At 38.0% G+C, this 19,911-nt stretch overlaps 1 long non-coding RNA gene across 1 annotated transcript; it reads right to left on the reverse strand.

Annotated features, from left to right (window-relative positions):
• Positions 1-11,602: 11,602 nt before the first annotated feature.
• LOC110875051 lies at positions 11,603-13,756 on the reverse strand. Its single transcript, XR_002556475.1, has 3 exons — positions 13,649-13,756; positions 13,070-13,136; positions 11,603-11,819 (listed from the first exon to the last, which is right to left on the reverse strand). It is a non-coding gene; the product is annotated as an uncharacterized LOC110875051 (long non-coding RNA).
• Positions 13,757-19,911: the final 6,155 nt, after the last annotated feature.

The raw sequence follows: 19,911 nt of genomic DNA on the forward strand, positions 1-19,911 counted from the left end.
ATTATTAAAACATCCATTAGTGATGCAGTGCCTACGGGCCAGAATTATTAAAACATCCATTAGTGATGTAGTGCCTACGGGCCAATATTATCAAAACATCCATTAGTGATGTAGTGCCTACGGGCCAACCATATCAAGACATCCATTAGAGGTGTAGCGCCTATGGGCCATAATAATTGTCTTATAAGACAAAAGGCAGTAGTAGTCTATGACTCTCTGTCAGAAAGAGATAAAAGAACTACGGTTCAAATCTCTATGCCTTTGATTCTATGAAATCTCGGCTAAAATTATAAAACATCATCATGATTAGGCTTTATGCCACCAATACTATTTATATAGTTAAAGTAGGATATATTCAGATCCTAATATTTAATGAAATAAAAAGTTAACCAAATATGGTCTCTGTACCATGGTTGACAAATTGTCATAAAAGACAATTATATAATAATCTCCTAAATTAAAATTTTGTTATCTTCTGTAACAGATTCAAGTTACAATGGCGGATCCCAATGGAGAGAACAGCCACACGAATGAAGATGACTATGACAATGCGTCAGTACATTTGACAGGCGCACAACTGAAGGCTCTGATCAACAATGCTGTCCAGGCAGCGATTGATCGTCAAAATACTGGGTCTCAAGGCAGATCTGTGTCAAAACCACCCTCTAAACCAAAGACACACTCCAAACCACCCTCTGAACCCAAGAAAGATGACGACAAGCATTCGTCTACTGAGCACAGCGTTCACCGCGATAGAGAATATACTGATGCATCCAGTGCTAAGGGTTGCACCTACAAATACTTTGTATCATGCAAGCCCCGTGAATTTACAGGGGAGAAAGGTGCGGTTGACTGTATAACCTGGCTGGACGAGATGGACACGATTGTGGACATCAGCGGGTGCGCTGAGAGGGACGTGGTTAAGTTTGTGTCCCAGTCATTCAAGGGCGAGGCCCTGGCGTGGTGGAGAGCTCTGGTACAGGCTTCAGGTAAGTCTGCCTTGTACAAAATGTCATGGGGGGAGTTTATTACCCTCATAAAAGAGAACTACTGCCCTCAGCACGAGGTTGAAAAGATTGAGGCTGATTTTGTCTCACTAGTGATGACAAACCTGGATTGTCAAGCTTATCTGACAAGCTTTAACACTATGTCACGCCTGGTGCCATATCTTGTGACACCGGAACCACGAAGAATTGCCCGATTCATTGGGGGCTTAGAACCGGCAATCAAGGCCAGTGTGAAGGCCTCTAGGCCGACGACCTTCAGGTCAGTTACTGACCTCTCCTTGTCTCTTACACTTGATGCTGTCCGTCTGAGGGCACAAAGGAGCAAGGAGGCTGAAAAGCGAAAACGTGAGGATGATACCTCACGAAAGTCCGGTAAAAAGCACCGTGGAAACGGTGAGGGCAAGAGGGGGTCGGAGGCAAAGAAAGAGGGGCAAGCTGATGGAAGACCCTACTGCAAGGTCTGCAAGAAACCTCACTCCGGGAAGTGTAGGTTTGCGTCTGGTTCGCAGTCGCAACAAAAGACTCCATCCTGTGGATTATGCAAGTCCAAGGATCATAAAACGGTGGAGTGCAAAAAGATAAAGGACGCAACCTGCTATAATTGTAATGAGAAGGGGCACATGAAGAGTAATTTCCCGAAGTATGCCAAGAAGGCGGAGGAGACTAATAAATCAAATGCGAGAATTTTTCGCTTGGATGCAAAGGAAGCGGTCAAGGACGACAATGTGCTTACAGGTACTTTTCTCGTAAATAATATATTTGCAAGAGTACTGTTCGATTCTGGCGCTGACAAGTCCTTTGTAGACCAGAAATTTTGCCAATTACTAAATATGCCAATCAAAACCCTTGACGTGAAATACGAAGTAGAGTTAGCAGACGGCACGATAGAAACCGTCTCTACTGTTCTAGAAGGATGTGAAATATCCATTAGGAACCATTCTTTTCCTTTATCTCTACTTCCTTTCAAATTAGCGGGTTTTGACATTGTGCTAGGCATGGACTGGTTATCCCATAACCAGGCCCAAATCATTTGCGGCAAGAGGCAAATAGTCTTAAAGACTCCGAGTGGTGAATCTCTTACCATTCGAGGGGATACGCATTACGGATTGCCCGAAGACGTATCTATGCTGAAAGCTTCAAGGTGTTTGAACAGAGGCTGTGTAATTTACATGGCTCAAGTGATAATTGAAGAACCAAAGCCGAAGATCGAGGATCTTCCTGTCATTTCTGAATACCCCGAGGTTTTTCCTGAAGAACTACCTGGTTTGCCACCAGATAGACAAGTGGAGTTCAGAATTGACATCATTCCTGGAGCAGCTCCGATAGCCAGAGCACCTTACAGACTAGCGCCAACGGAAATGAAAGAACTGAGGACCCAGTTGGATGAACTGCTGGCGAAAGGTTTTATCAGACCTAGTTCATCTCCCTGGGGAGCTCCTGTCCTATTTGTAAAGAAGAAGGACGGATCAATGCGGTTGTGCATCGACTATAGAGAGCTGAATAAAGTTACCATAAAGAATAGATATCCTTTACCGAGGATCGATGATCTATTCGATCAGCTGCAAGGAGCAAGCTACTTCTCCAAGATCGACTTAAGGTCGGGTTATCATCAACTAAGGGTTAGAGATGAAGATGTACACAAGACTGCATTTAGGACTCGCTATGGTCATTACGAGTTCCTAGTGATGCCTTTTGGGCTCACAAATGCACCGGCTGCGTTCATGGATCTCATGAATCGCGTTTGCAAGCCATACTTGGATAAATTCGTCATAGTCTTCATCGACGATATCCTTATCTATTCTAAAAGCCAAGATGACCACGAGAAGCACCTCCGTTGCATTCTCGAGTTACTACAACGTGAGAAACTCTACGCCAAATTCTCGAAATGTGAATTCTGGCTACGAGAAGTTCAATTTTTAGGACACGTTGTGAGTGAGCGTGGTATCCAAGTGGATCCCGCTAAGGTAGAGGCAGTCATGAACTGGCAAGAGCCAAAGACGCCTACCGAAATTCGTAGTTTCCTGGGTTTAGCAGGATACTACCGAAGATTTATTGAAAATTTTTCAAGGATTGCTGCGCCCTTGACTTCCTTGACCAAGAAGAAAGAAAAGTACATTTGGGGCCCGAAGCAGCAAGAGTCCTTTGAAATACTGAAGCAAAAGCTAAGCAACGCACCTGTGTTGACATTACCGGAAGGTACAGATGAATTCGTAGTTTACTGCGATGCATCACATACAGGCATGGGGTGTGTGCTTATGCAGAAGGGCAAAGTGATTGCCTATGCTTCAAGGCAATTAAAGGTGCATGAAAAGAATTACACCACCCATGATTTGGAGTTGGGTGCCGTTGTATTTGCACTGAAGTTGTGGAGGCACTACCTTTATGGTATTAAATTTGTGATTTATTCGGATCACAAAAGCCTTCAGCACCTGTTCAACCAGAAAGAGTTGAACATGAGACAACGCCGTTGGATGGAAACCCTGAATGATTATGACTGCGAAATCAGGTACCATCCCGGCAAGGCGAATGTAGTCGCCGATGCATTGAGCAGGAAAGAAAGGGTAAAACCCATTCGAATCAATGCCAAGAGCATCGAAGTTAAAAATAATTTGATTGAAAGGATTTTGGCTGCACAGCGAGAGGCTGTGTTGGAAGCTAATTATCCTAATGAAAAGCTGGGAGTAACTGCGGAGCAGTTGACTCTTAGCAAGGATGGAATTCTTAGGCTGAATGGACGTATATGGGTTCCGATTTATGGAGGACTACGAGATGTTGTTCTCCAGGAAGCCCATAGTTCCAAATACTCAGTCCATCCTGGTGCTGACAAAATGTACCAAGACTTAAAGGCAAATTATTGGTGGATAGGCTTGAAAAAGTCTGTTGCCGCCCATGTAGCAAAGTGCTTGACTTGTGCTCAAGTCAAAGCCGAGCACCAGAAGCCGTCTGGCTTGCTACAACAGCCTGAGCTTCCCGAGTGGAAGTGGGAATGCGTAACTATGGACTTCATAACCAAGTTACCCAAGACCAGGAAAGGAAATGATACAATATGGGTCATAGTCGATAGGCTGACTAAATCAGCTCATTTTCTACCCATTAAGGAGACGTATAGCTCCGATATGCTAGCCCAACTATATGTTGATAAGATTGTAGCCTTACACGGCATACCTGTGTCTATTATCTCCGACAGGGATACTAGATACACATCTCACTTCTGGAAGAGTTTCCAGCAATCTTTGGGCACGCGTTTAAACTTTAGTACGGCTTACCATCCACAGACGGACGGTCAAAGTGAGCGTACTATCCAAACGCTTGAGGACATGCTTCGTGCATGTGCGATCGATCTAGGTGGTAATTGGGATAAAAACCTACCCCTGATCGAATTCTCCTACAATAATAGCTACCACACCAGCATAAAGGCTGCGCCATTTGAGGCATTATATGGTAGGAAATGTAGATCGCCTGTTTGTTGGGCGGAAGTAGGAGAGGTCCAATTATCGGGACCAGAGATTGTTTTCCAGACAACGGACAAGATTGTCCAGATCCGGGAACGTCTCAAGGCTGCCCGCGATAGGCAGAAGAGCTACGCTGATCCAAAGCGTAAGGATTTTCACTTCGAAGTGGGTGAAAAAGTATTACTTAAGGTATCACCCTGGAAGGGGGTGATGCGTTTCGGCAAAAAGGGCAAATTGAGTCCGAGATACATAGGACCTTTTGAGGTCATTGAACGAGTCGGATCAGTTGCCTATAAACTAAACTTGCCTGAAGAGCTCAATGGAATTCACAATGTGTTCCACATTTGCAATCTCAAAAAGTGCTTCGCCGACGAATCGTTGGTGATTCCACACACAGATGTGCATATAGATGAGAGCTTAAAGTTCATAGAAAAACCTTTGTCGATTGAGGATCGACAGGTAAAGAAGCTTCGCAGAAAGCACGTACCGATTGTTAAAGTCAAATGGGATGCTCGTAGAGGTCCTGAATATACGTGGGAAGTCGAAGCTACAATGAAAGAAAAATACCCCTATTTATTTGAGTAAATCTCGGGTCGAGATTTATTTTAAGGGGGTGAGGATGTAACACCTCGAAATTTTGTGTCCAATGATGTGTTAACACGTGTCATTTGTTTACACGTGGCATCTATAATAAATAAAGGACTAATTTTGACAAACCTTGAAAGTATATAAATTCGAGGGTTATAAATGTCAACAAGGGTAAATATACTGTATAGTATCCCTAAATAATGCTTAAACCTTCAAACGAATAATTTATAGATCGTACAAAAATAAAACGCGGAAGAAAGTGGGAGATTACAAACTACAGGGGTTAACTGTGTCAACATGTTTAATAATACCTCTGAGTGACCCTTTAACGTTCCCAAGACTTTGTAACGGTAATATACCCTCACTAAAATAATATATATAAATTTCGCGAAGTTTCGATATGAAACGAGAAAGATACGATCGAATTCGTAGAAGAAGGGTTAAAAGCGTCAACAGTGAAAGTTAAGGCTTTCCAATATAAATAATAAATAAACCGGGGACTTAATAATGCGGGTAATTAACACGAGGCCCCTATCGGCAAATAACCGAGGGCCAAACCGCAAAGTTACCCCTTCAAATCCGAAAGGTCAGGCAAATCATTACGAAAGATTTCGTTATTAATGGCCCGATTCTGATAATCATGACAAAAGATTTAAAAATCCTGAAATATTAACCTTAGGCGACCCGCGTAAAGTTTCAACATAAGTTGAGGCGGGCCGCGAGCCTCCTCAAATTCGCGTCTGTTATTTGAACTTTAGGCGACCCGCATTAAAATGCATGGGAACTCCCATGCGGGCCGCGTAAAGTGCCCAGATGCAGAAACTTTGCAACTACTTGGCTTTTGGAACTTGTGAACGATTATGCATGTAATTATGGGGCATGGGCACCCTACAAATGACCCATACATTTAGGGGACAACTACCCATCAGCTCTGGACTGATAGTAGAGCTTGCAATGATCATAAGTGGCCTTCTTTGGCTATAAATAGCCACTTCTTGTGCATTACCAATCACACAACTCAAAAACACTTATAACTGATCATTCAAGAGCTCTCTAGCTTTCCCTTCTGTTCTCTCATCAAGAACACAACTTCTGTAAGTGATCTCACCCTTTGTGGTGTCACATTTCCATAGTTATAGCCTAAAAACGCAACCGTCGTAACTAACGGTTGTCATTGCAATATCTTGCAAATGATTCAGTCTTATGACGAATCAAAAATGGTTATGAGTTGGTATTTATGTGGGTATTAAACCTCTAAAACGGTTCCCCCTGATCACCACTCTAACTATGTCAAATATCGAGTCAAACGCGCGGTTAAAAAGTCAACAGAAAGCTATTTTAGCAATTTAAGCATAATCTGTGATATATATGTTATGGAACCTGTTTTGACAATCATAAAACATGATAATATGTATATAAACATGTTTGCGCTCGTTTGAATCGATCATTTACTATATAGAACCGGTTCGGAGCCGAATGTCGCAAAAGTTTGACTTTTGCTTTGACTTCAGTTCTGACCCGTTTTAGTGAGGTATAAATATACCTTAGGACTCTCTTAGGACCAGGTCACATGTTGGTATACGCCTCTGTGGTCGGTTCATGAGTTATCCGAGTCTTTTACGCAATTCCGTCATTCGCCTAAAAGTTGACCGTAACGGCCTTTTAAAATTAAAACGAGTATTTCGGACACGTGAACGGACCAAAACCTTGCTTATTAAATTATAAGCATGTCCCTGAAGTTTCACGTCAATCCGAGGCCTAGAATGAGAGTTATGCTAAAAGGCGCACTTTTAAGAAAGTTTTGTACTTAACGGCGCAATTAGCATAACGCCCATCTAACCCAAATTTTCGTCACCAAAACTTTTACCCACTGTGGTAAAATAATATTTTGGGAATTTTAAAGATTTTTAATAATTTTTACCTTGCTCATAACCTGCGGTTATGGCTACGGTTCGGTAAATACCGAATATGCCCTTTTTGGCCAAAACGGGAGTTCTACAAGGTCTTTTGACCCGATTCCAGTTGCTACTGGTTTTAAATAATAAATAAAGTATTTTAAGCTTTATAAGCTGTTCGGGAAACTCAGATTTCCTGTAGAACTCGAAAATCCCTTTTAAAGTCTTTAAAATGACCGAAAAGCCCCTATGGGGCATAATACTAACTTAAACTCGTTACGGGCATTACGGAAGGTATCCTACTGATACCAAAATACTTTTAAGGCATATTGACTTAGGAAATAAGCGTACGACTCTTATGGTTAACCGTTTCGCCTATTTGCGCACACGGTACGGCCCACGGAACTAGTTTTCGTGCAATAGCCGATACGGGTCAAATTATATTATTTGAACCCCAAAATCCAGAGTATGAACCATAAACCCATATAAAACAAGCCACTGAACTTGTTGGGTCCAAATCATACTCCATTCTCGGTTTTCGCCTTTTCGTGCGAATTAACCATATCTATATATCGGAATCAACCGGTTTAAGCTACGGCTAATACAAGGACCGTTAGGATTCTAAGAGGTTAATTAAAACCTTCGTTCCAGATTAGGAGCCCCAGTAAAAGCTATCGGTGACTTGATCTAAATTAAGGATTAATACTTGCAAAGGTAAATACTTTTGACTTATTTCCCCTATATGGGCTTGGGTTACGGTATATTAATACCGCTTGATTGAGCATTATATACTTCCATCGCTTAGGTGGTTAATTGATTAAATATGATTGGCTCATTTAAACAGTTTTGTTGCTTATAAGCCTTTGGGGGGTTTAATGACCGTTGTCCCGGATATCCTTGGCATCATTTTACGAAATGGCCACGACCATCGACATCCCGGTGTAGGCGTACACCCGGTATAAAGTGTCGACATTAAAACTAAAAGACGTAGCCGTTGGTTTCTGTACTACGGTTTTACGCAAACGTGGTGTGTCTATAAATCTTTAACCCGGCACGACCCGGGCTACTGAACGCATAAAAGAACATGTAAAACGTTCACAAGATCATTATGAATTTTCCCAAGTTATAAAAGAGTTTGTGCCTTGTGCATTCAAATCAATTTTAATAAACATTTTTAAATGTGTCAGTTGAATGTATTTACCAGTGTAAACTGACGTATTTTCCCCAAAAAGATTAAGTGCAGGTACCTAAACGTAATTGGCTGGTATTAGCTCCCTAGCGTCGGGATAAGCCTCGCAAGCTTGATTGCAGTATCTAATGGAACAATACTTTATCTGTATTTACGATCCACTGTGGATATTCAACTTCTGTAATACATTTTGATATTACAATCAGAGGTTGAAATTATATATTTAAATTATGCTTCCGCTGTGCATTATATAATTGTGTGGTTTGACTATATTGTTGCCAACATCGTCACGGTAATCCCCCACCGGGCCCACCGGTGAGACACGTGGAAATCGGGGTGTGACAGTAAGTCCTAGTTACATTATTATTCGGTAGAACCAATATATTTACCATGTGTAAATAATTATCAGTTTCTAATATTTTCGGGGTGTTACACCCCGTTACCTCGGGTCTTTTATAAGCTTTATTTTCTCCAAAGCTTTGATTCACTTTTTAGTTAATATTAGGCTTACTTATTTAGATCCTAATATTTACCGGGTTTATTTTTACCACTACAGTATTTTACCCGTTTATTTTCGGTTACTTTATTATAATTAATAAACCCGTTTTTGGGGTGTTACAAATCTACCCCCCTTAAAGAGGTTTCGGCCCTGAAACCTTCTTTAAGTCGTTCTTTGGTTTGGACCAAACTTAATTTAGTTTCGTTTTTCAGCCCTTATTTCTTTTAGTCAAAAGTTATCATTTGCCTTGACGCATGCGTCTTCCACAAGTAAGTACTCATGGACTTTAACTTGTGTCTTGTATTTCTTATCTTGTCGCCTATTTATCCCAATTGTCATTTGACCACTCAATAGTATGAGTTTGCCAACATGTTTACTCTACACTAACTCTATATTGACAAGTGTTTTGTATAAATCCCAACACTAAATTGACTTCGAATGGTCCCATCGGCTATACTGATTAGTCACCGTCACTTCATGCCCCGTTAATTTCGGGTCTACCCTTTTTGCCATAATCAAACTTACGTGAGTTTATGATCTCCAATCCCATAACTCACACTACACATGATTATAGTCTATATCACTTTTCTTAACCGTGATCGTATCACGTCATGTTTAAGTTTAGATAATCTTTTCATTATCAAAAATCTTCTTTTCGAATGTGTCTTCATGCACCTATTATGTTAGTGCTATCAAATTCCCCTCATAATATTTATATTTGTTAAAACGTTAATTTTTACCAAAACCGAATTTTAGTTTATCGTTTTCTCTTTAACTCATATCAATCTCTCATATCAAGGAATTTACGTCCAAGGATTTATTCCTTTCCATTGCTATTTCGGTACTGACTTCGCCCTTTTTGTGAAATAACACAATTTAAATAATTGTGAATTCGTTTATCATTCCTGTCCATTTAGATGTTTTTAGTGAAATCCTTCACTTTTGTCAACCAGACTTTTCATAATTTCTTAGTTTTAACCCATTCGGTTAACTTAGCGAAACTCATCGCTTTTATGCAAATTTTACCTTCTGTTATTATTTCACGCGGGGAGTTATAACCAGTTTCCTCGCTTTACATTACTGACCCGTAGGTTCTTTTACTTAGCCTCGCAGGCTTCTTTTTTTTAGATTTCCACCTTTTTAAGGTGAGACCCGAACATTTCGTTTCTTTCTATTCGTGACCCAAAGGTCTTTTTGCTCCCGTAGGCCTTAACATTACTTATAATCCTGTAGGTTATGATGAGCCCGTAGATCATACTTTATTCGAGTTTTTTATCTATTCAAACGTGTATATATATTTATATATGTATATGGCGCCAAGGCTCCCCTTTTTATGTTTAGAATTATTTACTTTTGCCTTTTGAATTTCATTTGACCTTGACCGTAGTCTAAGGCCACAATTGCTTTCCTTCGAACTATTTTTCCGATTTTATGACATCTAACGTCATTTACATGTCAGTTTGTCCTACACTTATCGTTACCCGGTTCATACATTTATTTATTTACACCCGGGTTCTTTATCCTAATGTTTTAATGATTCCGTTGTCTGGTCTGCATTTTCCTTTTTATACACTCATTTTTTTTACTTATTTGATTCGAACACCATTTCTCTTTTGTTAGTGACCCTTCGATCCGTCTCTTTTATCAATGTCCCTAAGGTCCATTTCTTAAGCCTTATTTGGTGAAACCACTGCTATTGTTATACGACTTTTGGGGTTTACCCATTTTTGTTCCAACACTTTTTTTAACCTTAATCCATTTTAACAATAACCAAATCAATTTATTTCATTTTATTATTCCATATCGTTGTATGGAAGTTACCCACATCGTTTATTTATATAAACAAAGTTTCCACATGTTTTATTTGTTTTGGGCAAGTCTATAACCTTGCCTTGTCATCTATTACTATTGCAAATTTCCGGGTTCGGGTGTTATTACACTCCTTCCCAATACATCATTTATTTGCTTTACTAAGTACCCGGGTTCGAGTGTACGCGCATTCCTTCCTATTATGACACTTATCTTTCGTTACATTCTCGGGTTCAAGTGTGCGTGCACCCTTCCCATGGGAATATTTACCGTGATTACTTTTGCTCCGGTTTCACATGCTCACCATTGTTTATTTTCTTATACATATGTATATATATTTATTTTAGGTAATTTACTCATTTTACTACTCATGTATGCCCATATGCAACTACTATTCGCACTCGTATCGACTAAAATCTATGCTGAAACTAAATTTGTAAGAAACATACCTGAAACGACATCAGGTTCAGCTTTAGCCTCTGCGGCTGTCGTGTAGGAAGACCTTGCCTTTTCTTTCGGGGTATCAGGCTTTGATTTCTTTACGGGTCTTGGGTTCACATCCGACTCTCTCCCGTCATCTTTTTCTTGTGAGAGACTATCTTTTAATTCAGTCATCATATCCTCCACTACTAGCAAAATTGTGGTTTGTAGTCTCTCGACGAACTGCGGTAGACTGGCTTCTATTGTCTTCCGACTTCCTCAGAAATTTTAGCTTCCATCTCTTCAGTTAATTGAGATGCTAATTCGCCTCCGGTTACACCAGACATTTCTTTCATCTGTTTGGTGACTTTCGGCACCGTATCATCATCATTGCCTTCATCAGTCATCTTGAATCTGGATGTTTATATTAGTTGTTAAACATTTCATTTTATATCATTTGCATCTTTCGCTTTGGTTTAGCCAAGTTCACAACTTGCTTAGACCATTCATGTTTGGTGCACTTTTCGGGTTTGAGTGTATTGCGCACTCTTCCCAGGCACATCTAATCGTATTCATTTTCTAATGTTTCACTAAAATTTACTAAAATAATAAATTCTTACCGGATGTTTGATCCAGCTTGAACCGAACACACTTTGTTAACAACCTTGAGCTCTGATTACCAACTTGTAACACTCATCTTCCTTTAATATGATATTACTAATAAATATGCATTTAGCTTGCGTAAATACGGGTTAACAAAAGCTTGTTATGTTTAATATCCATACATGATTAAGGTATTTAAAATTAACATCCCTACTAATTTAAAACGTTCAGACGATAAGTAAGTGTTTACAAAATGAACATTGTCTAAAACAATTTCGAATAGTGCGGAAGCTTCAAAAGTTGTGTTCGGTTCTTAGATTCACGCTTGATTGCCATCCGGAGTGAGACATATATCACCTAATGTCAAAACCACATCAAATGTTAGTTTTGACAATGTTAAAATACGCATAAACAAGTTCCAATATCAAACAGTTAGAAAACAATAAAAATTCTCGAAACATTGTCTGTCGCGCCACGCGACAGACTCACTTGAGTCCTTCACGCCCCGCGAGCACTCCCGCGTGTCGCGCAGGGTTTGAAGCTCCCTGTCGCGTGCCCCGGGGGAGGCAATTTTCCAGCAGATGCAGGTTTGAGACCTGCATTTCCTGCCCAGTTCCGTTTTTCACAATTCCAACTTTAAATTTGCATAACTTTCTATCTAAGTGTCCGTTTTAGGTGATTCTTTTTCCCACGCGTCCGTAATTAAATTACCAACACATCTATCATGTTTATCATATCAAAAATTGAGTTTATGGTCTGAAAGTCTATAATTCCCTAATATATTTGTTCGACCCGCATAGTTTTGCACTAAAACTAGCATCAATATTTTTATGACCACAAGGCTTATATTACCCATCTTCCGGGGCTTACGATCACTGGCGTTTCACTACCAATTCCATGGTTTATGCTCTTATGATCTACAATCGGCAAGGGATCTTCCAATAATTTCATAGTATCGATTCAACACACATTTATTTGACCCGTTTGGCCGATTTATGGAGTCCACCATTACAATAATAACCAAACGTTTTCTAATCTAGTTTTGATCGTTCAATTAAGTAGTGATCATCGCCACTTTAACTAATACAAATCCTTATTCTAAAACCCAACTTTGAATAACTACAATATCAAATTATCACAAGTTACATACTTACATAATTCTTCAACATTGGTTTCTAACCACAATTACCCATTCCTGGGCTTATCAATCTCAGCGTATCACGTCCATTCCATAGTTTACGCTTTTATAATTCAAATTTAATGAGTGACGTTTAAGTCACTTCGAACACTACCATTTCGACCATTATTTGACCCGTCTGGTTGTCTAATGGAATTCACCATTTTACCAACATACCAAACTCATTACCCCCAATATTTTAACCCGTTTCTTTATCTAGTGAGTTACATCGCTTTATTTACATTCCATACATGACTAATTAAACAATATTATCAACCAACATTTCTAATTAACTATTTTGACCCATTTGGTTTGTCGAGTGAACTTCGTCACTTCTATGATATACCAAACTCGCAATTGACCCTACAATCTCATTAACATTTCTAAGACTATTGTTTATGCATAATGTAACGAAACCGAAGTTACGTACCTTTAGTGCTTTTCCTTCAAGCGCGCATCAACTCCGACTCGTCCGCTTGAAGATTCAATTCCTTTGCCTATAGAGTTCAATCAATGACTTGTTTAGAACTCTTATTATTTCATATAACGCATAATTCACCATAACATTCAAAAATGCGTTTTTACTCAAAATTTCAACATCTAGTTTTCTTTTAGGCATTTCAACAAACACCTAAAGGGCATAATTTTGCTAAATCAATAACCAAGTTTCATAAGTAGTCATTTAGCCAATTTTGAGCATCTTTTTAAAAATTCAAATGTCTAGTTATATATCGACACTTAGACTTATTTCATGGAGCTCAAATAACACTAGATTAATAATCATAATTCTAGTGTTCATCATCTTTTTACAAAACCCATTTAACACATAAATGGATGATTATAAATCTCATATCTATTGACACTAATGCATCAAATTATTGACTAGGGTTTGTTCTAAATCATGAATTTATCATAACTTCATTCCAGAATCAAACATGCAAGTTCAGATTTCTACTTCATGTGTTCATCAAGAAATCAAATCGAAACCAAAAGACTAAATTCAACATACCTTGTGATCTACTAACTTAGGTGATCACGATTTTAGTTAAAGCCCCAATTCTTTTGGCTTGATTGCTCTTGTTTTCTTGAGTTTCTTATGGTTTAGGGTTTTGAACAAGACCCCCCTTTTGGCTCCTGATGAAATCGCCAGACACACACACACACACATATGTGTTTTATTTGTTATTTGTGTTAATAAAAGAACTTGATCCCAATTGCCCATGGTTAGTCCCTCAACATTTATAGGTTTATAATTTGGGCCAATTTGCTTCAAGCTTCCTTATTGTTTAGCAATTTATGATTAACTAGGTTAGTAAGTCCTGGTTACATTATTATTCGGTAGAACCAATATATTTACCATGTGTAAATAATTATCAGTTTCTAATATTTTCGGGGTGTTACACCCCGTTACCTCGGGTCTTTTATAAGCTTTATTTCCTCCAAAGCTTTGATTCACTTTTTAGTTAATATTAGGCTTACTTATTTAGATCCTAATATTTACCGGGTTTATTTTTACCACTACAGTATTTTACCCGTTTATTTTCGGTTACTTTATTATAATTAATAAACCCGTTTTTGGGGTGTTACGGTATGGTTAGAGATTGTTCATAATGAATGAAAATATTTTACGTAAGCATTTAATTGCTCGTGTGCATTAAAAATGATGAGAAATGGTTTGTTTTATAAACTACATCTTTGGAAAACGTGTTATGTAAACGTTCGATTCTATAATGTGCCTGCTATAACATTTTTTTCTAACTTGCGTGTTAGAAAACATTTAATACATGCGTAGTGAAACTAAACAATATAAAACCATTTGATATTTTGGATTTTGATCTATGTTATCATAAACTCTAATTGATATTATTAATATTGTACATTGGAAAACTATGGAAATATTTTAAAATGATTTTTAAAACAAAGTTTTGCATAGTATTGAGAATTCAAATGGTTTGTTACTCTTGCTAGAAGTAGCATTTGTTGAACAAAGTAACATTCTAGTGGACATTATTTGGTGGAAAACAACTTGGTGTTGTTGTGAAAAAATTTAATTGTTCAAGTTTACTACTTAAATGTAGCCTTTGTAATAACTTGGTGTTGTTTTGAGTAGAATTGTCCAAGTTTAAAGTTTCAAGATGACATGGGGAACTTGTACTTACAAGTGCATGGAGTCTTATTGAGGGAGTACCTCAAGACATGCCATGGGACAATATCGTTGAGAAGATTTCGGTGAAATTATAAAGTGTTGAAGATAAAAGCACTTTGTTATTTGATGTCTACATATTGTCTATACTTCCGTTTAAATTTCAAAAGTGATTGGCACTTATGATTTAGTTTCCAATGTTGTAACACCTCGAAAATTGATGTCCAATAATGTATTGACACGTGTCATAAGCTTTGAACGTGTGAAAGATTACGTATGAAGGACTAAAGTTGACAGACAAGGAAAGTACGTGAATATAAGGGTTCAAAATGTCAACAATGAATAAATATACTTTAAAATAGCCCTACAAGATGTTTATACCCTTAAACGAATGAATCATGGATCATACGAAGCGAATTGTGAAAGAAAGTGAGGAATTACAAACTACAGGGGTTAAAAGTGTCAACATGTTTAAAGTATACCTCTGAGTGACCTTTTAGTAAACCCGAAGCTTTGTAGTGATAAATTATACTCACTAGAATGTGTGATAAAAATTTCACAAGGTTTCGATTAAGTATGAGAAAGTTATGACAATATTCGTATACGGGGGGTTAAAAGCGTCAACATTGAAATTTAAGACTTTTCGGCGAACGTATGAATAACCAGGACTAAACAAAGTTGGTTTATGACTTGGGGTCCTTAAAAGTCAAGTTTGGGGGTTTAAAGTGCAAAAAATGAGCTTAAAATCAAGTTTGGAAGGACCAGGGACCAAATGTGCAATATTTGAAACTTTGTAACCGGATCAGACCTTGACACGGGCCGCGTAAGACCAAGCCCAAGTCTTACGCGGGCCGCCTGAGGACGCCAGATGCTGAAAAATTGCATAGCTGCCTGTACAGCCGGTTTAACCGACTTAACTTACCATTTTTCGATTCAAGGGGCTTATTTGATGGTTTTAAAGGACCTAGGGACACTTGGAATGATCCCATAACATCCATAGACTTGTTTGTAATGATCCTAAGGCATCAAGAACTCCTATATAAAGATCAATATGTTCCAACACTTGGACTTGCACTTGAAAACTTTCATAACTCACTTCTTGGAGGTTCCTGGAGCTCAAGCACCTTTCCTAGTGATCATTAGTCGTGCTTAGGACTATTGTAACTATAAACTGAACTTTCAAATGTTTTTAAGATTCATTTGATGTAAACTCACAAATACATGGATTTACAAACTTTGGTAACGTTTTTCAAATTATACCTAAGTAAGAGGACGCGCTGATCCTGCTTACAAAGGTGCGTTTGGGCTCGACCCATTCTCTCTCGTGCAATGCACAAAGACTATTGTGGGCTACACTCACAGTTTTTCATATATCATGCCAAGAAAATAATTTTACTGTATTTTCTCAACAACTTTGAAACCGGTTATCAAAAAGATTTATTTTAAATCTTTTCAAAACAAACTATGAACTCGCTCAACTTTATGTTGACTTTTCGCATGTTCTTTCTCAGGTTGCATTATCAAAACTATGGAACGGTTGGAATAGGAGAACCCATGGGAATTCGAGTACTTAGCGGGCGTTCACTGTTTAGAAGTCTTAGCCTTTTGCTTCCGCTGTGCAATGAAGATACCGGTCCAGTAACGCCAGCTCTGATATTTTCGGGGTGTGACACCTGAGGACGCCAGATGCTGAAAAATTGCACAGCTGCCTGTACAGCCGGTTTAACCGACTTAACTTACCATTTTTTCGATTCAAGGGGCTTGTTTGATGGTTTTAAAGGACCTAGGGACACTTGGAATGATCCCATAACATCCATAGACTTGTTTGTAATGATCCTAAGGCATCAAGAACTCCTATATAAAGATCAATATGTTGCAACACTTGGACTTGCACTTGAAAACTTTCATAACTCACTTCTTGGAGGTTCCTGGAGCTCAAGCACCTTTCCTAGTGATCATTAGTCGTGCTTAGGACTATTGTAAGTATGCTTAACCTCCTTTAATTCAGTTTTGCTCAGTTATTTAGCGTAAAGTCTAACCGTCATAATTAAGATTTGACTTCGTCATTAATCTTAATCCCTTCAGTCAAATTGCAAATTGAAAGTACCTATGAGTTGGTAATTATGTGGGCAATAAACCCTTAAAAGGGTATTCTCTGATTTCCACTCTAACTAGGTCAATTGTCGAGTCAAACTTGATTATAAAAAGTCATCCGGAAGCCTATTTTCAAATAAATGCATAATTAGCAATGTAAAGGCTATGCAACCTGTTTTATCATTAATACAACTTGGTAATTAATGTAAGAACATGTCTAAACATGTTCAACTATATAATTTTCAGTTTAGGCTCGGTTCGGGGCCGAAAGTCGCATAGTTTGACTTATACTTTGACTTTCAGTTCTGACCCGTTTGAGCATGGTTTAGGAATGCCTTAGAGCTTTAATAGGACCAAGTTACCTATAAGTATAACCCTCTGAGATTATACAACTTGGTTCATTAGTTATCCGATTCATATGCATATTTCCGTTATATGCCTAAATGTTGACTATTATGCCCTTATGACCTTAAAACATGAATTTTGAAAATGTAAAATAGTAGAAACCTTAGTTACTGATTTATAAACTCGTACCTAGAATTTGACATCAGTTTGAGGTCTAGATTAAGAGTTACGCTCAATAGCGTAATTAGAAAGCTTTTTAGTAATTAAATGGCGTAATTAGCATATAGCCTATCTAAACCCAATTTTTTATACCAAACTTTTTACCCACTGATATAAAATAATATTTGGGATTTTTAAAGATTTTTATTTATTTTTAGGCTGATCATAACCTAGAGTTCTAAGCTTAATCGGTAGTTGTCGGTTTTGCCCTTTTAAGCTATAAAATGAGTTTTACCAAACCTTTTGATACCAAATCTTTTTCTACTGATCTAATATGATAAATAGAATATTTTAAGCTTTCTGGAATAGTAAAAATATCAGCTTTTCTTTAAGAACCCGGAAATAGCTCAAAATCGCCATTTTAAGCGTTTTTAAGCGTTTAAAACGCATAGTATGTATTAAAACCATATTAAATATATAGGACTTGATACCTACTGATGTTTTAAGTAAATTTCTATACTTTATCAGTAAGCAAAAGTTTTAAACTCAGAATTCCAGTTTTGACCTTTAAACCTTAGGTGAAATTACCAAAATGCCCTTTCGGTGCATAGTATGGTTAGAAATGATAAATTTCACATATAGGTTATACCCTACTGATATAACTTAGTAAATTAAGTATTTTTACTGATTACATCAGACCCGGAACTTAGAATTATATTTAAACTCTTTTATAACCTTTTAAATGACCAAAATGCCCTTGCGGGGCATAATTTGAGTTTAAATTAATATGGGGCATAATAGAAGATATCTTACTGATGTCACAACATATTTAAGGCATATTAACTTAGGAAACTTGTATATGACTCTTATGGTTACTCGTTACGCACTTTTCGCTTTCGGATCGGCTTATGTAACTAGTTTGCATATATTAGCCGAAACGGGTCAAACCATATCATTTTTGTCTCAAAATCCAGAATGTGTTTAAGTTACCCATATTAAACATGCATGCAAGCTTGTCGGGTCAAAACCACATTCTAAACCGGTCTTCGCTTTATCATGCGTTTGCACCGTGTCTTCCTTTTGAAAACTAACCGGTCTAAGTCTAAGCTTAATTAAAGACCCGTTAGGATTCTAATAGGTTATTAATAACCTTCGTTCCAGATTAGGAGCCCAGTAAAAGCTACGTGCACTTGCTGTATTTGATTTATACTTTGCTCAGGTAAATACCCTTAACTTATTTTCCCTATACGGGCTTGGGATACGGTACTATAAAAGTACCGCTTGGTCGGGTGTATGTAGTCATTTAAATCGTATTGTGATTGATGTATTTACATAACCTGTTTGATATGTATTATTTGGTGTATGGCCCTTGGGGGTTAAATGACCATGTCCCGGATATCCTTGGCATCATTAAAAGAAATGGCCACGACCTAAGCACGGGGTGTAGGCGTACACCTGACAGATGCATTATGTAAAAACTGGTATCCCACTTGAAGGAATCGACCTTGTGGGCATTATACCTGTGGCGTGTCCGTTAACTTAAGTCCGGCCTTGCAACCGGCCCTAATGGACGACAAATGAGTAAAACTGTATACAAGATTATTTTGAATAATTGTCCCAAGTTATAAAAATATTTTTGCCGAAGTGCATTCAAATCAATTTTCAAACTCTTTTCAAAATGAGTCAGTTAAGTTGTATTTACCAGTGTAAACTGACGTATTTTTCAAAAAGGCTAAGTGCAGGTACAAGACGAAATAGGCTGGCTACTCCAGGCATCATTACTCAAGTCTCGGCAAGCTTTAGATGTCAAAGTCTGTTTAATAGTTTTCCTTTTATTTGATCCGCCTGTGGATCTATTTCGACTGTTTTGTGATACTTAAACATTACAGATTATTCAGTTGAAATAAATATATCTTTTGCTTCCGCTGTGCATTTATATGTTGTGTTGTTTGATTATGATGATATCAATTACGTCACGATACTCCCCACCGGGCCCACCGGTGACACGTGGAAATTAGGGGTGTGACAGGTTGGTATCAGAGCCAACACTGAGTGAATTAAACACTAGCCTTTTGTGTTTAATCTCAGTTACACAATTGCACATTCTTGAGTCTAGACAAAGAAAATAGGACTAATCCTGATTCGTTATATTTTGTTTCCTTTGTTATTTTCTGATTAGCCCTTGCATTGGCAAGTTATTTTCTGTTAGAAGTCCCGTTTAGGGCAACCATTCCTATTATAATATCTTTTCTTTTATAAGATCTACCATTATAATAAAATGGCAAAATCTAAAAAGGACAAGACCTAGCCATATGTCACCTTAAGACAAGGCCAAGATGGTAGTTCCTCAATTAGATTCAGATCCTTGTTAACATCTCAATTTAGGATTGCTCTTCGTTTAAATATTAAAAAGAATCTTAAAGGTAAAACCTAGCCTAAATGTCGTTGCAGACATGGCCAAGATGGTAAAACCTATTCGAAAGATTCAAACCCTTGTTAACATTTGATATGTTATCATTAGTGACAAGGAT

This window comes from Helianthus annuus, chromosome 3 (assembly GCF_002127325.2).
Source record: "Helianthus annuus cultivar XRQ/B chromosome 3, HanXRQr2.0-SUNRISE, whole genome shotgun sequence".
In the NCBI taxonomy this organism is placed as follows: domain Eukaryota; kingdom Viridiplantae; phylum Streptophyta; class Magnoliopsida; order Asterales; family Asteraceae; genus Helianthus; species Helianthus annuus.